Below are 26134 nucleotides of genomic sequence, written 5' to 3' on the forward strand. Positions count from 1 at the left end.
ATTTTGTCTGCTTGGAACACAATAAATAAAGAAGGTAACAAAATTGGAATAAAGACAAGAGATACATACCAGACAGAAACACTAAAGACTAGAGAGAAAGGGATGGAAGACACAGAATTAAAATAAATACATGAACGATTCAGAAATTTGAAAATAAAGAGAAAAAAAAAGAAAGATAAATGAAAAAGTAAGTGAAGGCACATGGAAATGACAGCGCTACTACAAGCACTGGTAACAGCATGGTATAAAAAGGCCTTTTGTGTGCATTTCTACATAGAAAACCTAACGTACAAGTCAAATATTGCAGGGCAATAAAACTAGAGAGGGAAGACTGCACAAAAGAATTCTTTGCAGTCTTGCAGTTTACACTGGTTTTCAAGCTTTCCTCTTCTCATGCTCCCCCAAGACCATTCACTCAGTACAAACATCCAGCCGTGTAGGAAAATGTACGCATCCTGAAATCCTCAAGGAAAGCACATTTGCTTTTAATACACAGTGAGATTTTTACTGAGCTTCAGATGTCAGGTACTTGCAGATGTTTGCTTTTCCAGCGAGCAAGGTGCAGAGACTGTATCTTAGCACCTGAATGCAACACTACTAAAATAGGTATTTGATTAATAACTTCTCCCCACAAGAATTCAGTGCGGTAAAGAAGCATTAGTGCCTCCAAATATCCACCTGGAAAAAAGGGCCTGCAGACTTAGCCAAGTCACACAGAAAGCCCACGACAAGACTATTTTCAGTATTAATTTATGCTGTTGTGTCCTCAGAGCAAGATAGAGGAGTATAAGAAATCCTAGAACCATCACACAGAACAGTAAAAAAGTGACTCTGTCAAACAGACTAAGAGTTTTTGTTGTTTAGGACAATGCTAAAACAACAAAAGATGCACTAAAAGTAATCCATCATATATATATGTAGTTGAAGATGTCTGACTTAAGAGAAGAAGGTGCTATGGCATCAAGCTGCAGCTGAAGCATGGTCTCCTTTTGAGCACAGGAGGCATGCTTCTTCCTATCATCTCCCTGTCCCTACCCACTACACAGAGTTCCCCATTTCCCTCTTCCCACTCCAGGGGCTGATGGGCTGATCACAGGTATCTGATAACTGATCAGGCCAGGCAGCTGCATCTGCTGCCTTGGAGCCCAATCCCAAGAACTGGAGAGTCCAGCACTGTCAATGGGCAGAGTATAGTCCCAGCTGTACAACAAGTTTTTATCCCCCCAGTTAGGTTCAGAGATTGTATGGGACTACCAAGCCAAGGCACAAAGTAAGTTGCAAAAAAACCAAAAGGCAGAATCATAGAACGGTTTGGGTTGGAAGGTGGATAGAAGTATGCAAGGTGTCCAGCAGATGAAGAGGCACTGCAGCGGTGTCCCAAAAGCATGAGTGATGCTAAGGGCAACTGCAGTAGCACTGGGATCCTGAGGGAAGCAGTGAGGGCACAGGAGCAAGGCAAGCTTGTGGAGTCAAGTCCAGGGGCACAGCATGAAAGTGAGAGCACAGCTATCAGCCACCTACAGATTTTTATGCAGCTTCTAGGGTCAGAAAGTCTGGCTGCAAAGGGTTTTCACTGCTCATCTCTTACGCCAAGTGATATTTCCATCTTTTTCATCAGGGGATCCAGCTTTGAAGACAAGAAGAGACATTATTCTAGTACCTTACATTATTGATAGGGAAAATGGAGTTGCTATCACTGAATTTCCTTCACAGTGAGACATGTGTGCCATGCAGTTCTCTTTGCACACGACAAGATGATGGCGTAGTTGCTCAAATGCCAGTGAAGACGTAATTTAGCTTATGGAATCTTCGCAGATGATACTTCCCTATCAATAATGTAAGGTACTAGAATAATGTCTCTTCTTGTCTTCAAAGCTGGATCCCCTGATGAAAAACATTGCATCCATTACTCCAGCAATGTCAAAGGGGTCACAGCTAACCAGAGATGCTCGGCATCTGCCTGCACAGTTTGTATTTCTGCTTACTGAAGGTGCCATGATTAGAGAGGAATTTCTTGTTACTGTAGCTTGTGTGGTCAAACGAGCAAGCAAGAATGGGAAGAGGCAAAAAGGAAGAAGCCCATAGATCAACCACAGGGGGTGGCCTATTGGCTGCATCATGATTGCACTCAATCTGTCTGGTCTGTCACTTTTCGACCACCAGAAAAATTGGAAAAAATTATGTACAACCCAAGAATGTGGATGGTAGGATCTGGTGTACAATTCACCTGCCCAGCCATACCATGCTTCTGATGGCGTACAGCTGGAAAACTTAAATGACCTTGCTACTAACTTCAGGCACAGTACCTGGAGAAGCCCTCATTTTAAAACAGATCCCAAATGGCACCGTGGAGCTCCACACTCCTTCACAGATCACAGAGTCCACCACAAATGTCACTGTTTTTTCAGCTGATCCCAAAGGTGTCCCTGTGAGCACCTGTTGGCCCTCCACATCGGAGATGCACTGCACATGTCAAGGTGCCTCCTGTCTTCCTCAAGTACAGCCCATACGACCCGCATATGAATCTATAAACTGCTCGTATTTGTGAGTGCAGCTCTACCACATTCAAATTAAACTCGCTGCTCCCAATAAGCCTTCAAAAATTCCCTAAAAAACCAGCTCAACTTTTCAAGCCCAGTCTAAGTAAACTCTTACCCTTCAGAGTAACAACCTTCTTGTGTGCCAACACTGGAAGTTGGACACAGAATTAGAAAAGCTCAGGAAATAAAGACTCCTACAGGGCTCTTATTTTAGACATCCTTTAGAGCAAACTTGCACTTTGAATAAATATTGAAATTTTATAACTAAAAATCCACTAAAAGGGAACACTGTAAAAAGATCATTGTTTTATCTGACTTCCAGAAAATTACTGAGATGTTTTATAGTTTTGAAAGACCTGACATTATTATTATTTTTTCTTCTTTAAGACATCGACCATGTTGGTGTATAGAAAAGATGCTCATTGGTAAGTCTAGTCTCCTATTCTTTATTAAAATAGGTCTTAACTTTGCCATATTTAATACTTTGTTTTAGATCGGGTTTAGCAAATTACCCACTGAAATAGAAAATACTCCTCTTTCTAATGGATTATTTTCCTTGAATTCTTCTTCCCGTAATGCCAGTCTGTTACAGCACACACATAGACCTGCCTTGCTCTACACATCCATAAAGAGGTATATTTTACGTCTTTATACTCCTTTTTTTTTGCCATTGTCATAAAATGCCATATATTCATTTATCTCTGAAATATTACCTTGTAATTAGTATTGACAAGACAGACATAAGCTGGAGACTAAAGGTGAAAATTCACAAGTGATTAGCCCACTCGAAAAGTCCAGTTTGCTAAAGGACTGAGGACAGGACAATTTTACCTAAACCAAAGAAAGGTATTTGCCACGTCTACTCCCACACAACTGCAGATGGCATATTTATGAAGAATCAAAACAGAGAAGATATCCATGGGAAGAACTATTTCTGGTCATTCTACCCTTAATCTTATACAACCAGTTAGTACAGACCTTCCAGTAAGCTCCATGTTGGGTTGCCCTGTATATTTGTGTGCATGATTGAGAGCAGCTGAGCCTCTGGAGGCCAACAGAGTCTGTGCGCGTTGTGGGGAAAACCTCCATGAAATCCTGACTGGCTCCTCCAACACCTGCGGGCTGAATCTGACCACAACTGTTACACATAAGACTGATGTACAAATGATGACCCTCCTTCTTCTACATCTTCCTCTAAATCTCTTCCAGGATTTAGATGATGGCTCAAAAGTGACAGTATCGAAAGAACAATAATTATTAAAAAAACCCAAAACCCTAGGGGAAAAAAAAAAAGGTATTTTTGTTCACTTCCCCATGGACATATGATAAAACTACACCACAGCAAGGTGACTGACTGGGTACTGAGCTGGAGAGTGAGGATACCTGTGAGCTGGAGCTGAGCGGGAGCAGCAGGACCCAAAGGAGAACACAGCGGCCGCTTCTGATCTCTGTGCTGTCTGCTTGCTACAGAACAACAAATTTCATGGGTACCAAGTGAATTCCTCCAGACAAACAACACAATCCTTTAAAACAACGCCGGCTGCGTACTGTCAGCGGGGAAGGCACCGTGGCATGCCACAGCTAAGGGCGATCTCACTAGCTGCACCGGCAGACTCTGGGTTGGGCAATTCAACCCTCCGCGTGGCTCTGGGACACCATCAGGAAATTGAATTTAGCAGATGAAACAAGACTCTGGTCTCAAGTCCCGGGACAACCTCTGTCTTTCACGCTTTTCTCCCTGGCACTCCTCAACGTGGTGTGGCTGCCTGGCTGCTTCACAGCAGAGCTACCTTGAAGGTAGGCAGTTAAAATGCTATGAAGCACCAAACCGGAGAGATGCCAAGGGCTCCCTTGCAAGGTGCCAGGTGATTTAAATTCCCAGATGAAAGTCTCCGGCAGTGGAAGATTTTCAGGATCTCAGAACGCAGCAAGACGAAATCCTAAAGCAGTAAGCAGAAAAATTAATAGAAGCCAACAGCAAATGAGGTGGGAAAAAAAGGGGTGCAAAAGATCACTGATTCAATGAATAATTGAAATGTCATGATTAATCAGTGTGAGCCTGCTCCAATTACATAATGGATTCATTATCTGATGAAACACCAAATGTACTCAAACTATAATATTCTCCCCTAAGACAGGAGTCAGAATGCCAGTCGACATTTCCCAAAAACCTTCCAGATAGACATCTTTCTAGCACCTACTCATGGCAAACCACTTCCAGTTGCAGAAGCAAACTGTGTAGGTAAAAGTTTACAGATCTTAAGCTACGAATACCCTCTCTTAACAGTTACAGAGTAATAAATTGGTTGAGGAGAGCCAAATGAACATTTTAAGCTATAATTACTTTCTGATTGTGAGATCACTGAATGTATCACTTCTTATTACAGATTAACAGCTTGCTTAATTATACTGTGTGGGCAAATGAATCAGCACTTTAAGACTGATGGTTGGGTTCATGTTAAAAAATGTATTTGACTTTTCTCCCTTTTCATGTCAAGTCAAGAATTATTTTGTAACTCTCAGCTGATAAATAATTGTGTGAAGCTTAGCAGATATAATAACAGATCAATGACAGAAAAATATTACCAATTATCTCCTATCTTTCCTATGATGCTTTGCTCTTGGAAGTCTACTGTGGCAACACATTTCTTGGAATGAAATTTGATATGCTGGATGGAAATTAAAGAAACAGCTGTTGGCGATGCCCTTAGACCTCTTTCTTTCAAGCCCTAACAAAGACTGAATCACTTGCTTTTTAGATGATGTTCAGTGCTGCCTACTTTTCCCAGTTATCTCCTGTATCCTCTTCATATGACTTAGACTACAAAAGGCTCCCGTCCCTTCCCTGAGCAATATACCGGGCTGGGAAATATAAACAACATTTTGTATGCGTATCTATGCCATTTGAAAAAGGAAACAAAACATTACATACACTTACAGTGCATGTGTAGTGGCAACATGAAGTAAGTTAAAAATGAAAGGCCTAATATATAAGATAAATAGAATCATCTCTTGAACATCATTTATCACTGTATTTGCAAGAAATTGGCTTGACAATCTATAGAAGAATGAACAAAGGCTCAAGGTGCCAGTTACTGCTCAGCAAGCATATCTGCAAAATGGATTTTTTACCACTATATAAGAACATGAAGAACCACATTACAGACGCTAAAGGGAAATGCTCCAACACAGAAAAATGACTGTCTGTAAAGTCTCCTCCAAAGCCATAGCATTGGTTTCTAGATTAATTATTAGTGTGCATCAGAGCCAGAAACATTTTCAGAGTTTGGGATTATATTCTACCAAGTCTCAGTCACATTTTCTGAGACAGCATCAACAACCATTTGGCAAGAAAACCCTTTCCAGCAGCTGAGTCAATCCTCCATATGATCTATACTAGAAAAAAAAATATACTCTGAAAGCTTAAAATAACCTGAAGTGGAAATACTTTGTCTTCCTTGGGTAAAGAGACCCAGACTAAAGTCTGTTCTAAAGTCTGGTTATGAACTGAATGCCTAGGAGCCTTTTATGATTAGACAATGCAGTAGGTTTTCAACAAATTTGATAGAATTCAATGGAAAATGTTTTCAACATAAAACATCAATTTCACAGTATTTGTTGATCTATTTTTCTCCCATATTATAAAATAATGTGATCAAAGTGAAAAAGACAAGTGGTTGGTTGGTGCCATACCCTAACTCTACCTAGTAGCTAATGATGGATGCTCCTTCAACTTAATTCTGCAGTACCCTATCAGAGAAAATGTTTTCTTGATGTCAAGATAATTACACTGATCACCTCAATGATTACCAGCATAATCAGTGATAAGTCTTGCAATTTAATCTTGATAACTGCATCTGGTGACTGCAGATGGTGTCCTTGTCCAACTGAAAATCTCATTCTTATTTTGCAAAGCGTAAATCTAACCTCCGGTAAGAAAAACTGCATTATCAGAAACTAATAGGCCTTTAATGTACCGTCTTGCAAAGATAAGCAAGATTCAGACCATCTAGAGACCTCTCTTCCACTTTTAAGGGTGCTTATTTGGTTCTGCATACTGCTATCTTCAGGCTCATTTGAGGTTCATCCAAATGTTTCTGCAACTTAGTAGGCAGTGGGAAGACCAAAGTTGTAATTAGGCTGGGGAAACTGTGCTGATAATAAAGTCAGCAAGGCAGAAATAAGCACGCAAACCTGAAGGGACCATTCAGCATGGAACATGCTAGCGGCTTTGTAAAGTTGACAACAGTTGCACGAAGCAGCCAGCGAGACAGCTGCTGGCAGCAGATACCTGGGCACTAGGGAGTCCTAGAAGAAATAAGATGTGTTACAGACTCCAAAGTAAGACAGGGACGGGAGAAGGAGAATGAAGCAGAGCACGACTTAAAGTTGCTTCTTCCAGCTGACCCTCTGCCACAGAGCAGGTTCCCAGGAACCGCGACGGGTCACCGCAGGAGACCATCTCTTGGGTTAGACGCCTCAAAAAGAAATACAGATGTGAGCAGAGGCAATGCTGCAGCAGCAGTTTAGCATCCAGTTTCACATACTCTTGCTTTTAGTTGGGATTTAGATTACCCTGTTGCGTTAAACCACAGGAAACCAAGGCTGTTTCTCTCCATCCACAACTGCCCAGTGACATAAACACAGAGCCATAATCTATGGCACAAGGAATTTGTAAGGAAAGAAGCCAGGGCAGTAGAAGCTACTACTAAAATGAAACAATCTGATTAATATCCACAAGATGAGACCACAAAGAGAGAAAACATACTTCCAGAGCAATTACTCTGTATGAAAAAATCTGAAAGGGGGAGGAAAAACCACAAGCTAAATTAGCAACAGGGGACAGCACTTTAGAATAGAGTACCTCAGCAGTTCTTAATTCAGCTCCTTGTGCTTTGAAATATGCTAGTTGTGTAATAACAGGACCTTCAAGAGCTATGCAGGAGTATCTGATTTAGAAAAATGCAAGAAAATATGTAACATCTTTATATAAAGGAAACGAATAAAGTTTGAAATTCCCAATTAAAAGCTCTAAACTTAAAACTGAATGCTTAACACCACAAAACCACAAGTAAAGAAATTAAAAGACGTATCAGTGCATTTCAGAAAATAGCGAAAGAGACAGCAAGTATGGAATAATTATGAGATCAATAAGCAATTAGGCAACTTTAAGAAGACATTCAAGTCACCTTCTGGAATCAAGCGACACACTGAGTTAACTAGAAGCCATTCAGGTTTGCCCAAGAAACGGGTTAATCAGTGATGCTGGTTGTGTTGTCTCAACGGTTACTAAACCTGCACACTGCCACCTGCATAGCTGAGAGAGCAAAGAGCACATCTTTAACAACACACACATCTGTACTTCCCATTTCTGTGGTGTCAAGCAAAGGTATCATAAACCTCTACCATATCAAACTACCCACCACTAAAACCACATCCTCACTTTTAATATTTTAATCCATGAGCAGCTTCAAATAACTGTAATTTCTTTTTCATCGGCTTGCCAGAGAAACTTACCTTTTTTCTTTCAATGAATGCCATAGTACTGGGCTAATAATAGATTTTATTTCTATATTTAGATATCATTATAGGTCTAAAAGCTGAACGTGTGACAGTGAGGAAGAGTTAGACACAGGGCTTTTGTACTGCCATAAAAGCAAGATTAGCAGGTTCCCATCAGGACTCACTTTTAGCTCTGCTGGCTGCCTCCAGCATTAGAGGCCAAGGCAAAGACTAGCCCAAGTACGACCTCTGCAGCTCTGCTTCAGCTGAGGATCTCCCTAGCAAGCGAAATCTAGCAGCAGAAAGCTTCAATACCATCTTGTGCTGGCAGCATTTCCCTAATTAAGAGTTTAAGGCCAGATGGAGCCATTAGATCATCTAATCTGACCCCCTGCCTAACACATGACGTGTCGTTTTACCAGTAAACCTCATATTGAGCCCAATAATTTAGGTCAGACTGAAGCGTGTCAGAACTGAGGAGACTGCTGTGTGCCCAAGGCGGTACCTTTCGTACCCACTGCTCTTGTACCGTCCTGTACCGGGAGGTAACAGGATGCCTTCAGCGGAGGCTGAATGCACCCAGAAAACTCAATTCCGTCAACATCCACCATAATAGTTAAACTACTCTCGCACACGTATCTGCTCCACCAGGATCTAGACACCAAGCAAGAGTGCTTTCAAAAGAAAGGCTATATTCAAAGATAATGTTAGACTGCTCATCATAAACAGCTGCATTTTACCACTTGTCTCCAAATGAATTAGAAAAGCTGGCTATTTTTTAATGTGCTGGTGAGTTGCATCAGGCCCTCAGCTGCCGTTAAAGGACTTTGCAAATTACATGTGTTCCACCTAAGCAACAATCAGCATCTTTTCATTTTGAAATGACTGCTCTGGAGCATCCCCAAGGCTTCCCAGGAAGTCAGGTAAAAAAATTTTTTTTTTTTTTTTTTTTGAAACAATGCAGTATTTTTCCAAAGTCATAAAATGCTCTCTGTATAAGTTTCTCTTCTGAGGACATATGATCATAGCAAGTTGTTATTACAACTCGATGTAGGAGGCTGAAATCCTTTAAGAGTTCTCTGACCCTTACTCAGCAAAAATATTCAGCCTGGTTGCAACTCAGCAACTTGGTGAGAGGCGAGCCTTCGGTGTTCAGGGGGCTGAAATAAAAGTTGTTTATCAACTATTGCTAAATAGTACAAACAACTCTAAAGAAAAAAAAATGGATCGGCATTTCTCAGTGGAAATAGACACCAGTCTTTATCAGACATGAAATCTAGCTGTGCTAAAAAACAAAAACAAGGCACAGCTGCTCGATACTGAGTGAGCAAAGATTTTCCAGTCAGTCAGTCATTCTTCCCAAGGAGAAAAAGAAAAGAAAGGAAGAGCCAAGAGAAAGTGTTGCAATGGCTGCCTCCAAGATGAGAACAAATGGTTGAGGTCACATTTATTCTAAGGGAAAAGAGGTCTTTATTAGTAGCACTAGAGCACGACAGGAAGCGAATGAAACTCAGTTAAATAAACCCCTTATTTTAAAGACAAGAATACATCAGCTCTTTGTGTGTCCCCATGGAGGTTATACAGCCAAGTTGACTTTGGCAGAGCTAGATGATACAAAAAGCAGGAGTTGTGAAGAAAAAAAAAAATCTTGAATAGCTGGGCAACGATCCAACGAGCAAGACACTGGAGGCTGCAAGTTCACAGCCAAAGAAGCTCAGGTAGAAATAATTTATAGCAAATTAAGTTAGGTCATGATAATGAAATTTAAAGGCAAGTGGGACATGATTTATTTTGCTAAGGTTTGTTGAAAAGTGAAAACCAAGCAGAGCTAACAGGAGGGCTAATTTAACTCTGGTTACAGGTGGTACTGGCCCTGAGATAAACTTGACATATTTAGAACGGGAAAGAGAATATAAAACACCATTTGAAAAAACAATTTTTACACCATTTTTCCAAATTGCAGGGGGGGAGCAGGGCAAATTCAGTCCTGAGAATCACTACTACTTGTTTCCCAATTTTAAAACATCCTGGCACACAGCGCTCAGTGCCAAATGCGGAACAAACACCTGATCTCAGGCATTGGGAAGGGATGAATACCTTGATGAGCTGCAAAGCCCCTTCCATCAAGGAGCAGAAGGGAGGATGCAAAACCCTAATGTGCAAAACCCTAATGGGAGAAGCTCCCGTAAGAGGTGTAGCCCCCTTGCAGGTCACTAGAAAGCAGCAGCCACGGCAGGAGTGATTCTTTTATCGTTGAGGGCTTTGCGAGTTACCTCAACAGGTTATCCGGCGGCAGCCGGGGCTTTGGCTTCGTTCGGCAGCAGATGCGGTGCCATTATGTCCTCAGCTGTCCCTCCTGCCACCCACCTGCCTCTCCCTCCTCACGCTGTGAAAAACAGCAGGCAAGGGGAAAAAAGAAAGAGCCACTTTATAATGGATGAATGCAGCAGTTTACAGGAGGGGGAGGGGGAACAGAGAGAGTAATGAAAAAGCTTTAATATTAAAGTAATAAAGCTTGTGGCCATTTTTCAGTCTGAAATGCACGCCACCATAAAACAATGCTTAAAGGCACTCACTTCTGTTCCAAACCACCTGCACGCTAAGGCACCCTGCTATTAGCACAGAAGTTGTTTACTACCAGTCTCATTTCAGTCTGATTCCAGGAGAGCCGTAAAGCTGAATTTTTTCACTCAATACAAGAGCCCAAGCGGCCTCAGGTTTTCTTCAGTGTGCCAAGCCCTGCCGTGTCACCTGAGCTCCCTGCCCGGTCACTAACCCACTCATTTCTAACAACATGTATCAAAGTCATGTAGGAGCAAAGGGAATCCATCCTCGGCACATGGCACACGTACACTCGCCTTCTCCCCTTCTTCTCCTCCGGTTCCTGAAACAAACGCTACTCTCAGTGAGGTGTGTTGAGCATAAGTATGATGGCAGCTTTGTCTGCCATTACGCATCACTTGTGTCCACGCACTTCCCCAAAACAAGGTGGTAGGTAAAACAAAACTACTGTTTCCTCTCCTGAAACAATTCCTTTCAAAAAAAAGGAATGGAAAAACAATTAAATGTGATGGCAGATAAAATAAATAATGGACATTCTTTTGAAATGAAGACTTACTTTTACTTGTTTACTTTTTTTTTCACTTGCCTCTTTTTTTTGGTTTTTGTTTTGGTTTGGGTCTTTTGTTTGTTTTTTGTTTTGGTTTGTTTGTCCCAAAACATGAATTCAATGAATTCAAAGCCACTCACTTTTTTTTTTTTTTTTTTTTTTCTTCTTCTCTGTCAGAAACAAACATTAGGATTTAGGGGCTCTTTATAGAGATGGCCCAACTACAAAGAAAGTCTTCATCTCACTGGCAGGACTACTAATTCAAGGACAAAAAGACGGAGGCTAGAAGAGCGGTGATACCTACAGGAACGTTCAAGGCTGTCAGGAAAGTCTGTGGAACTGCAGGAAGAGCAAAGAAGAAAGAGAACCAGAAACTCCTGTGAGGCCTCTGCTCTCATTGTGAAGGGAGGAAGCCAGATGTGGGAGAGAGACCACACACAAGCCGATGGGTGAGCTCCTTACAACCTGGAGCACAGTGAAATTGCCAAGCATTAACAAGTTCTATAAATTATACTACTTTTCTGGCAGCTACATGACAAACCATCAAGTGGCTCACCATCAGCAGCATCAGCTTCCCATTGACTAATATGGCAGAGAGATGCACTGTTATGGCCAAAAAAACATACAGCAGTATAGTCTTACCCCATATTTACACATTTTCACTGTAGGAGAGTGAGTAATGAAAAGCACCTTGCTAATCGTCCCCCTCCTTTCTCTCTTTCTAAGAATCAATGAATTTCAAAGGCAGCTTTACCTCTTTTATGCATTCAAATCCCACATTTGAATATAAGTCAACAGTCCAGGACACAATGGCCTACGCAACACCATTATCAAGTCCCAGTCCACATACTATGAAAAACGGCAAAACAAAGAGTAAAACAAACCATATCACTTGAGAGCAGCCCATTCAAATCTCTTTTTCCTCATGCTCCCCATCACAGGAAACACTACATTACTCATTCTCCTTCCCTTAGTTGCCATAGATGCAGTGCCACAGTGCTGCAGCAATGCTCATCCCATCTTTATAAGCTGGTTCACATCTGAGCATTTCCTGCACTCCTAACTCCTCCCCTTCTTGCTTTCAGTCAGGCAAAGGTACCCTCCAGTTCCACCCAGCCCTTCCTTACTGGACAGTGAGGATAACAGACTAGTTCACTCACAATAAAACATACCAAATTTCCGCAATGCAGTGGTGCCATATGCACTTTCAGTGCCACTTATTCTGGTCCAGGGAAAGTTTGCCTACATCCCAAAAGGATGCTTCCTTAAAATAGCAGATTTTCCATCCCTTTCAGCTGCAAGGAGAAGCCCATCTTTGCAAATCTGTGTTTCAAACCTTGCAATCTTTGCTAGCCTGAGGAACAGCCCAGTATTAAACCTCAGTCAACACACTGCTGTCAACCGATTTTCAAGCTGATCCTTGATAGATGAGCTGAATTTGAAAGCAGCCAGTGTTCACGTGGCAGTACCCACGTGTTACTGCACCACCAGGGCCCTCACGGTGCTCTGTGCTCAAAAACATCTCTCCAGAGCACAGAAGGGAGACAGACACTCACAGCCATGGCATCGATAGTGCCCCCACACTGCCACCATTGCGGACACGTGCCCTCATCAACAGGACTGCAGCAGACCTCAGCGCCGTACCTGCACTGTCCTGTTCAGTCCTCAGCTTCTTGCTACCAGCTGCATTGCTGCTTCCAAAACATCTGAAGACACTGTCTGTAAAGACAGGACAAAGAAACTACTTTTGCAAAAAACAGTGGATGTTATCCTTGAGAAGAATGGGCACAAGGATGTGTCTCTTCAGCACAAAAGCGTACAGTCCCAGCTCTAGCAAGAACACTCCTCAGGAATGAGCTCTTTGAGGTTAAAATGACTTCTTCCCATGATCATCAGAAAAACTGTCCAAGACACCTTGTGAAAGGAAGGCTAGAGTGAGTGACACGCACGACACGGCGTGTGAAGAGGTAAATCGAGGTAGCCCCCTGACTTTCACAGTCACCACGGAAGATGCAGAGACCATGTGCTAGCGGCCACAGCATGACTGCGCCATGGCAAGCCAGGAGACTGCGAGCGTGGGGTTACTCAGGGCACGAGCCTCAACAAGCCCTAACGAGCTACTATGATGTGTCACTTCACCTGCTTTCCTTTTCATTGGGATATACAATTTCTCCTTTCTCCTTCCACCAAGAAAATGTCATCTTGCAAATAACTGTTCTAAAATGCTCCAAAGTTGTAACACTGAAATGTACTTTGGCAGATGAAAACACCTCTGAAAACCTGGAGAAGTGGAGAAGTCAGCCATCAGTTCTGGAGGTGTCTTACAACTTCATTTACAACATTAACCCACCAGACCATCATTTGTATTATGAAGTTACTCCTACAGTTGCACAAACAACTTCATTAAGAATGAGTGATTAGTTCTCCATCAATGATTTTAACAGCTGCCTTAATATGGCAATCATTTATTTATAACAAAAGAAATACTAGCCTTCTCTTAGAATCGATGTTAGTAGTAAGGTGAAAGAAAAAATATTCTATTTATAACCTGCTAATAATTATTTTATTTAAAGTTATTTAAGTATTCCCCAGGCAAAATTCTACATCCTACCTTTAGTCATTAAAATAGGACATGGCTCAAAGCTTGATGCTGGATGAAGAATAAAAAAGAGAAAATAATTTCACATCTTTCCCTTTAGAGTGGCACTCTTTCAGTTAAGTAATTTCTTATTTCTGCTGCATTTTTCATAGCATTTGTATCAAAGGTGTTACTGACACTTTAATGGATTTTTAATATTATTGGACATACAAGTTTTCTTATTGAATTTTATGGAAGTAATTTTTATAAAATACAACTTTTTAAAAACTTTTTAAAAAAATTAAACCCCCTGAGAGAAAACAATTAGTATAAAACATTATACAATATCAAAATATAAAATTTAAATAACATTGGCATTTTTCTGTCTTACTAAAAAGACGGTATTTCTTCTTCAGCAGTTCTTCCACCTGGAGCTTTCAAGTCAGCTCTCTTCCAAATGAAGAGAAAGTGCTTTTCTTCAGTGCACTAATAGTGACAGCCTCTTATGAACAAGAGAACAAAGTGGCCCCATTGGATCCTGCTTGGCTGGGCTTGCGCTCCGGATCTTAGTAATGATCTGAAGCAGAAGCTCAGATGGTTGTGGTGAGATTAATTATAAGGGATAAGTTAAGAATGGTCTGCCATGAACAAGACATACACATTGCCACCCTGACTTAACAAGATGTGTTAACAACAGAAGATACACCGAGGAAAATAAAAGACCTTTTATGTGTAATGGTGCCAGCAGAAAGCAGCCCAAAAGATGGCACAACTACTCTTGGGAATAATTACTGCAACACCTACAGTCTCCCACTAGTTTTGAGGCAGTGCCATGGTTCCCACCCAGAGCCGTTCTCGCTTGCATGCAGGATGAGGAGCAACCCTGGCAGACCTTCAAGTGATGCTAGGCTGAGTCCTCACTGCTGTGCAACCCGCTGAGAGCTTCTGGCTGTTCAAGAAACCCTAAGAAAACGAAAAGCTTAAAGCTGGCAGAGCCGTGCTGGAAGAGCAGATGAACACTGCCAAAGATGGGTGGCTCCTCAGCTCTGACTCCACTCAGTAGGGATGTCCAAGCTCTCTTTGGGGGCCAGGGCTGACTAACCTATGCTCCCACTGGTGGCACATACTCAGCAGGAAAGGGATGATCTGTGCTTTGCACCCCCGTAAGCGGTGGGATTCCCAAGCTGCTGCTGGGCTTGCAGCTCAGAAGAAGCCAGGAGCCAGAATCCTGCCTCCCACCAATGGCCGCAGCTGTACCCTGAGAGGCAACGGCCCCCAGCACCCTGATCCTGTTGAGCTCAGGAGCTGTCAGGTTCCTGCTGAGCTGCAAACAGCATCTTCACTTTTTTTTTTTTCTTCCCTCCTTTTCCCCATTTGATGACTGCACAGAAACGCTTGTAGATTGGGACTGTTACAACCATGCAAGCTTAAAACAGCCTTGCTCAGGCACAGATGACAGCTCTCGACGGCAACGTGAACGTGACTGCAGATTAAACCACCTTGTTGTTCTGACACGTGAAAACCATCTCTGAAATCCCTGCACTGCCTGTAGTCACTCCTGTTACACATCTCTCTGCAGCCAGCCCTCAGCCAGGCCAACACAGAAGAGAAGCCCACAGAAGAAACGCCCACAGTTTTGGTAGATTCATACTCCTTTGTGCACTAGAATTTTTCTTTTTCAGTGTAATCATGGAAAGACATTAATAGTTTAGCTCTAAATATAGGTCTACCAACGGACTTTGAATTTATTTAATACATTCTGCAAAGAACTGGTTTGCATTTAAAGCACATTAAGTGGATCTCTGATAGCTAGAGGGACAGACTACTACCAGAAAAAAGGCAGTCAATTTAAAAGATATTTCTTCCTTCAATATTCTATTCACTGAAATCCTAGGCCCTTGCAAGCAGTGAGAAAGTCTGGAGCAATGAAGACTTGCCGTCAGCAGAGCAGATCCAATTAAGGGACATTTAAACAAACTGGACATACACAAGCCTGTGGGTCCTGAGGGGATGCATCCATGGGTGCTGAGGGAGCCAGCTGATGTTAACAGAAGGCTGCTCTCAACTATCTTTGAAAGGTCATGGGGATCAGGGGATCTGCTTGAGGACTGCAAGAAAGCAAAAGTCCTATTTTCAAGAAGGAGGATCCAGTAAACTACAGGCAGGTCAGCCTCACCTCCAACCCTGGGGAGGTGATGAGCAAATAAATCTGGGAACAATTTCCTTAATATACAGAGTAAAATAAGGTGATTGGGAGTAGTCAGCATGGATTTATGAAGGCCGAAATCACATCTGACCAACCTGATAGCTTTCTGCAATGAGGTGCCTGGCTCATCTCATTGAGATGAGAGAAGTGGATGTTATTTATCTTGACTTCAGCAAAGCTTTTGACGCTGCGTCCCATAACACCCTCGTTGACAGACTGATGAAGTACAGACTAAATAAGTAAAGGGTGAGGTGCATAGAAAACTGGCTGAGCTGCTTGGCTCAAAAGGCTGTGGACAGCAGCACAAAGTCCAGCTAGAGGCCAGTCACTGGTGGCAAGTCACAAGTACTGGGACCAGTATCATTTAACATCTTCATTAATGATCTAGACAATGGGATAGAGTCCTCAGCAAGTTGACTGATGATACAAAACTGAGAGGAAGAGCTGATCCACCAAGTGGGTGTGCTGCCATCCAGAGGGTCCTGGACAGACTGAAGAAATGGGGTGACAGGAACCTTACAAAGTTCAACAAAGGGGAATGCCAAGTCCTGCACCTGGGGAGGGATAACTCCATGCACCACTACCTGTTGGGGGATTACCAACTGGAAAGCAGCCTTGCAGAGAAGGACCTAATGGTTACCCAGAGAGGTTGTTGTGTCTCCATCCTTGAAGATACTCAAAAGCCTGTTGGACAATGCTCTGAGCAACCTGCTCCAGGTGACCCTGCTTTGAGCAGGGGTGGGATTAAGCGATCACCAGAGCTGCCTTCCAGCCTTAGCCATTCTATGATTACTTCCAAGCAGGTTAAACAAAACATCTGAAAGAACTACAACTCAAGAAAAATACTTGAAAGCAGCGTAACTTAAGACAGAGATAATCCTAGGCCTTGCAGCACAATATTTAAGGTCTACTGAGGCACACGTCTATTTCCTGTTTATGTTACACATGGTTGTACAATCTGTGTTGTCTGTAAAGAAGAAATGCACTTCATGGGGTGCTTCACTTGCAACAGGGAGTTATAAGCACATACCCCAAAACCAGAACTTGGCTGTAGATGTTTTCTATCACTTAGTTAGGGTTTATGAAATATCTTACCGTTGAGTATAGTTTCTCCACTATGACAAGAGTGAGTAAACAAGTCCAATTACACATGCTCTATTTTGAAATATTAATTGTAAGGCACGTAGTATAAAATATTAATTAAAATTATGCTGGTTTCCATAACTACAGTGCTTCCTGAGAAATGGCTATATTAGCAAACAAACATTGAAAATAATACACAATTATTGTATCGTTCTGTGACCTTATACTCCAAATCAAAATAGTGCTCTTCTTTTTTTAACTCATACCAACATCTAAAAGCAAAGGACTAAAACTTCAAATATTTATTCATTTATGTAACTGAAGTCAACAAATTTAATTACTGAATTGACAGCATGACAATATCCCAAATAAATATGCATAAACTTATTTGGAAACTCTTGGAAGGAGAAGATTTTTATATGACAGCAAGTCACACATGGCCAAACTTCTGGTAAATAAATTCCTAAGTACCTAATGAACCAATTAGGTGAATAACTGGTTTCAACGCATCAGAGACTAACGTGGGTGCCTACTTTCATATAAACTGTTTTAAGAACACTACCCTTAAAAAAAAAGAGATGAAAAAAAAGTTTAAGCCTTTTTTAAATGCTTTGGGGCACCAAAATGACACTCAAGCTGGCCAGAAAACAAGGTCAAATTTTCATTCTGTTTTCTGCACCCAAATTACAGAACAAAATCCTGTAAAGTGCAGCTAGAAGGCTTAAAAACAAAACAAACTCAGTGAACTTTGTCCATACTTAAGTTATCTTGCAAACTACCAATGATTTCAGGAAGAGCTGAACTGAGCCATGGTAGAACAAGCTTTCTAAAATTCCACCTTTTGTTATTAATTTTAAGAAGTCAGTCAAATGGATTGTAATAGCAAATACATTTTCCCATCCTTCATTTACAATCCTTAGGTTGTCTTGGAAAATCTGAGGCCAATTCACATCCCTCTACAGGCATGCAATCTCTGCCAAGGGAAAAGAACTCTGCAGGAAAAAGCCACCAAGGTTTTCCCTGAAGCCTCCTGTTGGGTTTTATAGCCTTAAAAGGTAAAAAGGTTTTTATCCTCCTGGTCCTCAGCCTGCCAAACTGAGAGCCCCTGGGTCTGCTCGGTATCCTGTGATTACATTCACTCAGGGATTCTCTGTGGCCTTCTCTTACTGTCTTCCAGCAGGAGCCAGGACAACTGTTTTCATCTCCTGGTATCAGTCAAACTTTCTATTTGCTTAACCTAGCAATCCCAGGGGCTCCCAGGAGGCCAGACCCTGAAGGAAAGTTCAAGCACTGCAAGTCATTGGAGAAGTAAGGCATACCACCTCTGCTCCGTACTTCTACAGGTGCAGATAATCTGCAGGTGAGAAGGGGAGCGCTACTGCTGACCAGCTTTTTTCCCAAAGCCACGGAGGGAGTCAACCCTGGGGATAACCTCCGCACATAAGCAAAGGCACTACATCATTGGGTCATGTAGTTCATACCTTGAAAAAAAAGCACCATCTCAATTTTTAAGTTCACAGTAACAAAAATACCTTTAAAATTCAAGGACTGATAGCACTGATAGCAGCCAAATTCCTTTTAAATGCCCTAAATAATTTGGGTCTACATTTCAAGGCAACAAGTTTATAATTTCTACTTCTGTTTTATGTTGAAGAGAAGCTCCCTTAGGCACCAAGCCTAAAAAAGGCAGCCCACCACATACTTGCCCACAGTCTTTACCTCTGAGCACTGGCAACTACTGCTTACTCACTGCTGCTTACGGCACTTCTCGTGGTGGGAAAGGGCTGATGGAAAGGAAGCAATTAATTCTTTTTATTTTTTTTTTAGTTCTTTGTGGTCATAAGGCTAGACTGTTTTAAAAGCCGCTGTTCTGGGGTTTCACAACTTTCTCTTAATATGCCTTTCACCACTCTCCACAAAAATGTCCATTCTTTTCTGGTTAGCCTTATTAATTTGACCATTTGGATTAAACCCACTTAAAAAGCTATTTCCTAGACAAGTTTTCTATATTTCTACATGTTAACCTATTTCTCTATTTATTTCACTTGTGGCATCTTCATTTCATTTAATTTGATACATGAAAAAAAAGGTATACACAAAAATTAATGCTGAAAAGAACCTGTGAGGAAATAATATCAGAAAACTACAAAAACAGAGGGAATATACATACATACCTTAAGGAAAAAAAATACAATTAGAGTACCTATATAAAGGAGCCAATAATGAATTATTTTGATCTTTTAATCTCATCTGAAATCATTTTTTTCGAAGTAGCATTCTTTAATTCATGGGTCCATGCATAAGAAATTCAAATGTCCAGATAACTCATAAAAATGCTACTTAATATGGTGTATTCATGCATGACTATGTAAAGTAAGCAAGATTCAACACTACGGTAAAGAGAAGAAATGAAGTGTAAAAACATTTTCCCTTACAACACCAAATGGAAGTCACACTCATTTAAGTAAATATTTTGCTATATTGATAGAAGCCAAGTCCATGTTTTTTCAAAGCCTTAGTTTAGTTGTTGCTTGTAAACTACTATGCTTTCTTTGGTCTGCTTCATATAAAATGACACAAGAAGTTTGTGTTCACATAACACTGTCAATGAAATGCTCTTTGTTTTTTTCCAAGTTGTTTGTAACGAACATTTTAGCTCTCTCAAAAGGTGAAGAATACAATCAGCCAACCTCTTTGTGCATGTCCTGTGAGGATACTCATCCTCGATAGAAACAAATTTCACTAGCCTTAGTCAGCAAGCTGTGGTAAAACTATGATACGCACCAAAAACTTACAGATTTGTTAATCAGTAGCAAGATACAACAGAATACGCTTTCTGAAAACTACCCAAATTTCCCAAACAGCATTTGGATAGCTTCCCTTTTTGAATCGATGCTTCATGTTCAATCCATGCACGCCATTTTCTTCTTCCTCCCTAAATTCTAAACATTTTTCTTACAGTTACTTCTTCTGAGATTCAGTAGTGACAGTTTCTTCCTTACACTCCTACATATATTTTGCACAAGCTGTTAAACAGAATTAGTCCACACTCCTCTTTCATATCAGTCACCACTGGCCAAAAATTTTTTCCACAGAATCTGGTACACAAGAATCCAACTGACTTCACAGTTGCAAAAGCTCACGAGCAGCCAGACTATTAAATAAAACAGAGAAGGGAAGCGTTTATAAGTGATACTCGACCATGCAGTTGGATGGAAGGCTGTTTTTCCTGTGCTCTGAAGGAACCTAATAAACCGACCTGAGAGAAATCTCAGTTCTGACCCTCACCACCCAGCTTCTAACTTGTGCAAACACGGCTTGGCAGCCAGGCTGAAGAAAGGTTTTGGGGACTATGGTCATGCAGACCCTCCAAATGGCCACAAGAAGTGTTTACTAGGTGAAGACAGGTCCCAGGTGGCTAGCAGGGAAGGGGTATGAACACAGCATTTGGAAGACAGGTTGAGCATGCCCCGTGTAACCTCTTTATGCTGCCTTTAACTACCATAAGGGCATCACTTATAAGCAGATAACAACAAAAATATTGCCTGGCATCACTTGGTTGTTGCACTCTGCACAATACAATAATCCAGGTTAGTTCAAAAGGACACTGTCAGCAAGAGCGCTGGCTGACAGCTTCACCTAAATAAGGAAAGAGATTATTTATTTACCTTGAGCATAAAGGTACTCTCCAAATTCCATGACAAGTCTACTGCAAATTCCTCCCCTTACTATTCAAAGCCAGCAGATAAAACCTTGAAAAATGAACAAGTTAGAATTACCTAGAGAAATTAAACCTTGTGGTCTTCACAGACCTAGCAAACAGGAAGATTAATATAAGCAAATTCCCCACCACCTCCCAAAAAGAAGGCAAAATTATATCCTGGTAATTTGTTCAGTTGCAGTTCACTCATATATCTTTTAGTAGTGAACAAGAGCAACCAGTTTTAAAGTTACAATGTAAACTCAACATCCTATTTTTAAAAATTTAAATAAAAATACCAGAAGAGATACGAGGAAGGAAAAAAAAGTGACATTGGAAAACTGACAGATTTTGGGAGATGAAATAATTCAAGTCTGAATGTCCTTCCTTCACCATGTGTTAGGACCACATGGCAGACAAGGAGAAAAATCAACATGTGCAGTATCCGAAACCCGTGTCACAGAGCAGAAGAAAATTGGTGGATAATAAAGAATTAACCTATTATGCACGTACTGATTTCTGCGTATGTTTAAATCTGGAGGCACACTATCCCTTCCTGCAGAGCTTTCTGCCGAGTACAGGGTCCATGGGGAGAATGGCTTCATCCCCAGTAATGATGCAGTGTGAGGAGCCTATCTCGGATGTGCTTAATGTTGTCCTCCATGCTGAGGGTGCACTTCCAGGAATGAAGAGTTAGTCACAACATCTCCTTCCACCACCCGTCTTTTCGTCTTCTGCATATCCTGCTCTGCAGAGACAGGCATTCACACCTACGGGATGCTGCTAAGTCATGTGGGGACATGGCATGTAGGAAGCTGCATTCCACCAAATACTCATGCAAACACAGTGGACATCCCACTAGGATTTTTTTCTTTACATGGATTTCTACAGGATGTGAGATGGATGTCTCTGGTGGTTTCACTGTACGCCGTTCCTGAATGGAAGCACCACTCTGCTTCTGCACACCCTGACTTTTCTCATGCATGCTAGAAAGGGGCAGAGAGCATCTTCTTACATCCTTTGCATATACTATGAGGCCCAACAGAGACATAATAAAACAGATAAATGATTTAAAAAATTGGTTTAGTTGCAGCAACCCCCTTTTTTTTTTTTTTTTTTTTTGTAAAACAAATTTCTCTGTGGAATTGCATTTCACCCTGAATGCTGTAAACATTTCTTGTTAGCTCACTCCCAAAGCTCATGTAAGAATGGGATAAGATCACGTGCAGCTATCCGGTGAAGTAAAGGAATGAGTCATCAGTCTGCACGCTGAACAACAGACGGAATCATAGATTCAGACCAAGGTAAGCACAGTAATGACTGAAACACCAATTTCTAAATCGTACCTCTGGAGAAAGGAGTCCAGGATGGCGACTCATAAATATACCTAGCCTAGCATGGAATTCAAGAGGGGGAAAATGTCCCTGAAAAATGTTTGAAACAGCTGAAGGAATTCCATTACAGCAGTATATACCTCTGTAACCAACTTGCTCGAGTCTTGTGTCCTATGTTCTTACAGGTTGGCATAAATATTATGGATTAGGAAAATGTCATTTTCAAATAAACTAAGTAATTTTAATTAATTTATAGTGAACTCTATTAGTTTTGTTCCTACTAAGTACAATTTTCCTCACAGAAGGAAAAAAAAAAAAGACAATAGTGCAAATGCTCTCTCATTTTGTATTCAAGCAGTTTCTTCTTTGACTAAACAAAGATAGCAGTCTCATAAAATGAGAGTACTTCCCACCAACTACACTAACAAAAAAGGCTCAAATTCTGTTTACAGTTTTTCTGGTCTAAATGCAAATAATCTAGGTAATAAGTTTAGATTTCTACCAAAGCAAAACATGCCCCCAGAGATCTATAGCCTGATTAGTGATGATAAGCACAGCCCCAGCTGCTCAATATTACACAAAGAAAGAAGTGGGCAGGTTCAGAGAAAGCTGCACATACTGGTTTCACTCCTATTCACAATTTACCCCAACTATTTCACTCACCCACTCTCTCTTCACCAAAGCATGAAATGCCAGTTGCTTAGATTTAAGCTATTCAATATTCAGCTACTGCCATCACAAATTACTAAATAAATTAACAAAATGCCACCATTCCACACAGTAACTCCCAAACATCATGCTAGTCCAATGTATTTTCTGATGTTTCGCTTTCCTCCTGCACTCTTCTGCCCTGCCACCACCTAACCAGCCCCAGCACCTGCAGCGAGTTGCAACCACAGCTCCTCCTCCATCCCTGCCCCGCGGCAGCATACCTTTCACTGAGGACCACTGTGGGTGCAGTACACATCAGGGGTGCTTTTCCCCCAAACCTTCACCTGCACCTAAACCTCACTGAGCATTGCATTCCATGAATTACCCCTTTAGTTATGGCATGCCACAGAGATCACGGTTACCGCTCTCCTGGGAAGCCTATCCAGTGCATGTTGCCTGAGCTAGCTTAGCCCTCAGTGAGAGAAGGAAAAGAGAGCGGGAAGAGGGAGAGCCTGGGAATAGGCCTTCAGCTCGGCTCTTCAGGACACTTCCCCACCCGGCGACTCTGCCAGCTCAGGTGCAAGATTCACAGGTTTAATTTTGGTGGTTCTCTTCCTACTAAAGCTTTATTTTAGCCCAGACATGCTGCAACATACTGTGCACTGATTGCGCCAGCTTAGGTGGGGTGAACATGCTCAACGCATACGGTTGAAAAGGTGAGGACCTCCTCCAGAAAAATAATACCAAAGATGTATTAAGAGGACGAGTACCCAAAATAGGGGAGTACAGGAAGATATGCCATTTAAGGGCTTCCAGTATATAATAGGAAGATAATTTTGAAGGCTATAAAGACTACTTCCCTTCTTCTCCAATCTGGACCTGCTTCTTCACTTCCTGATTTTTGAAGGTAGCTCAGCTTCCATCTCTGTTTCATGGCTTCTAATTAATTTCTTTCTCATTTTAAGTATTTACAACTTGGGAGTAGAAAAAGCAAAGGGGCAGGTGATAAGCAGAAGAAACAAAAGCTGGCTGTGCAGGATACCCCCTCCAGGAGCTGGGCCACCTCACCTGTGGGCAGGATGGAAAGCAGCTTGGGGTCTCCTTCCTGTTCATGAAAACACGAGGGGCTGTGAAATATTGCTTTCCCACCAGATTGCGGCTGCATCACACCTACCACGCAGTGACCCAGAGCACCCCTGCCACACACACAATTAAATTCTGTCAAGCCTCTACTGACCACCCCTAGTGCACAGCACATGGCATGCTCTAATTTAGCATTAGCAAAATACCAACAGCCCCTGGAGAGACTTGGATTTAATTCTACTCCAAAAATATGTTCACTGTACTAGAAGCAAAGCAGCAGCAGTGAATAATAATTATTAATTGTCAGCTCTTTGAACATTTTCATACCCATACTGAATGACTTGGAAAGGATAGCTCCTCTTCCCCAACAGGAATGTCAGAAACAATATTTTTCTGAAAAGGAAGGCCATTTCAGATTGCAGATGTTAACTCTACATATCCTTTCTACACTATTCAGATTCTGGAAGCAGAAGAAACAAGAATTCAGTACGTAAAACTGCGGCTCAAATATTTTCAGCAGCCCAGCAAAATCCTCTTGCACACAGTCTTGTGAGTTAAAATCCAGATCTGCTGTGCGGCACAGCATGTACCTCATGGCAACAGCGTAGATTTATGTTTCTGCTCTCTGGATAGTCACTGCTATGTGAAAGGATATGACTGGCTTTACAGGTCAAGGTAAAATCTATTGCCCTGAAACAAGCCAAAAATGGAAAACAGATCTAGCAGCCTGAAGACACAGAGTTATCAGAAAGGGTTGAGAAGTAGGATACACCACCACCGATTTATACAGTTTAAACAGCACAGTCAATGCCTTTCTCCTCCATTTGACAACTTCTCTTTTTGCTTTACATTTTCCTTACTTTTCAGCCCTTTGGAAACCTCACTCACAAGATGTCACATTTCTCCTGGAATGAAATTGGCTTATGACACATTGTATAATTCCAAAAATACATAATGCATTAATTTGACACACTCCTGTCATCAAGACCTTAATTTATAATACCTTCTTTTCCAGATACAATTAAAACATTTCTCTGCCTGTGCCATCTAATTTGTATCACTTTAAGAGAGAGAGTTTCTTCCCACTCACTACAAGGTCCTTCACATGGGAGATTCCCAAACCTCTGGCGTAAGGTCCACTTCAATCTCTTCTTGAACGTACTATGTTCTCAACCTAGCAAGTGACTACTAGTGAGCTGCTTTTCTCAGCCAACTCTTTGTATTTTAATTCTTATCTTTTCCTGACTGATTTCCCTCCTCTTTTTCCGTGCATTGGTTTTTTCCCTACTCTTCTGCTCCCATTAACTCTTTCCTTTCACCTTGGTTTTGCTCTCTGGACTTACGCATCTCTCTTCTTCTTTACCACCAGACTACTACCCACCCTACAAGTTACCTCAAATTTTGCAAAGGAGTACATCAATGATTTCTGTGCAGTGCTCTACAAGTCTAGGAGTGCTGTTTGGCAATTGTTCAGGTAGAACCCTAAAACTTAAGTGGGGCATTTTCCGTCAAATAGATGTGCTTCTGCTATATAAACTTTATGCCCTCCTACCTTCTCTGCAGTTACAGCTGCTTCTCTTTCAATGTAAAAAGGCAGGGAAAGAGAGACATAGGATATCTGGATATACTGAAATGCTTTAGAATATTTTCTGGTGGACAATTAACTGTAGCCTGTGAGTTGGAGAACTACAAGAGATCCACCTGCTCACAGGTTTGTGACCTTTCTGGTGAGTTTTAGGAGTTACCATCTCAGATAAGTTGCCATTTCATCTTCACAACAGACCTCACCTGGTCAAATATTACATATATCTTGCAGAAAGTAGATGAATTACTGGCAGAGCCAGTATTAAAATGCAATAGACCCTTTTTTTCTGTTTCCCATAATACTGAGCTACCCCTGCAGTGACTTAAGATGAGGGGACAGCTGACTAGGAGGGGATGGAGACACAGCACTGTCAATGCCACCACAGGCAGTACTGTCACAATCTGACTGAGCATCTCTGTCTTTCCCTAATCCCCCTCATCATACATCTTTTTCTCACTCTGCAACCTCAATTGTATGTACACACAAATCAAATGACCTAGTGCTATGTTTTTTTCACAGAATGTCCGAGTCTTATTCCCTGGTTTCAGACTTTGACAGTACACAGAACAACGGGAGCGAACCCCAAAAACCAGAAACCCACCCAAACTATAAACTGATGTTGCTGACATCAATCTTGGTTCTCTAAATCAGCCCTAGATTAAAATATCAAAAGGAAAGGATGCTTCGCAGAGATAATAAATACTGGTAATTATTTTTCATAGCCTTCAACACACAGCCATTTGCACTTGTGAAAGACAATTAC

At 41.5% G+C, this 26134-nt stretch overlaps 1 protein-coding gene across 12 annotated transcripts in view; it reads right to left on the reverse strand.

Annotated features, from left to right (window-relative positions):
* The window catches only part of LRRC3B (leucine rich repeat containing 3B), a 59001-nt gene that overhangs the window by 16816 nt on the left and 16051 nt on the right, over positions 1-26134 (reverse strand). For 3 of the 12 annotated variants that reach the window (XM_075745780.1, XM_075745778.1, XM_075745781.1), the window contains exons 2-3: positions 13763-13801; positions 12796-12870 (exon numbers count right to left, since the gene is read on the reverse strand). The exons of 5 other annotated variants lie outside the window; for them this stretch is intronic. The gene's annotated coding sequence lies outside the window, so the exon portion shown is untranslated. The remainder of the gene's footprint in view (positions 1-12795; positions 12871-13762; positions 13802-26134) is intronic. 4 more of the 12 variants (XM_075745786.1, XM_075745779.1, XM_075745787.1 and 1 more) reach the window with 2 other exon arrangements.

This window comes from Balearica regulorum, chromosome 2 (assembly GCF_011004875.1).
Source record: "Balearica regulorum gibbericeps isolate bBalReg1 chromosome 2, bBalReg1.pri, whole genome shotgun sequence".
Taxonomy (NCBI): Eukaryota; Metazoa; Chordata; class Aves; order Gruiformes; family Gruidae; genus Balearica; species Balearica regulorum.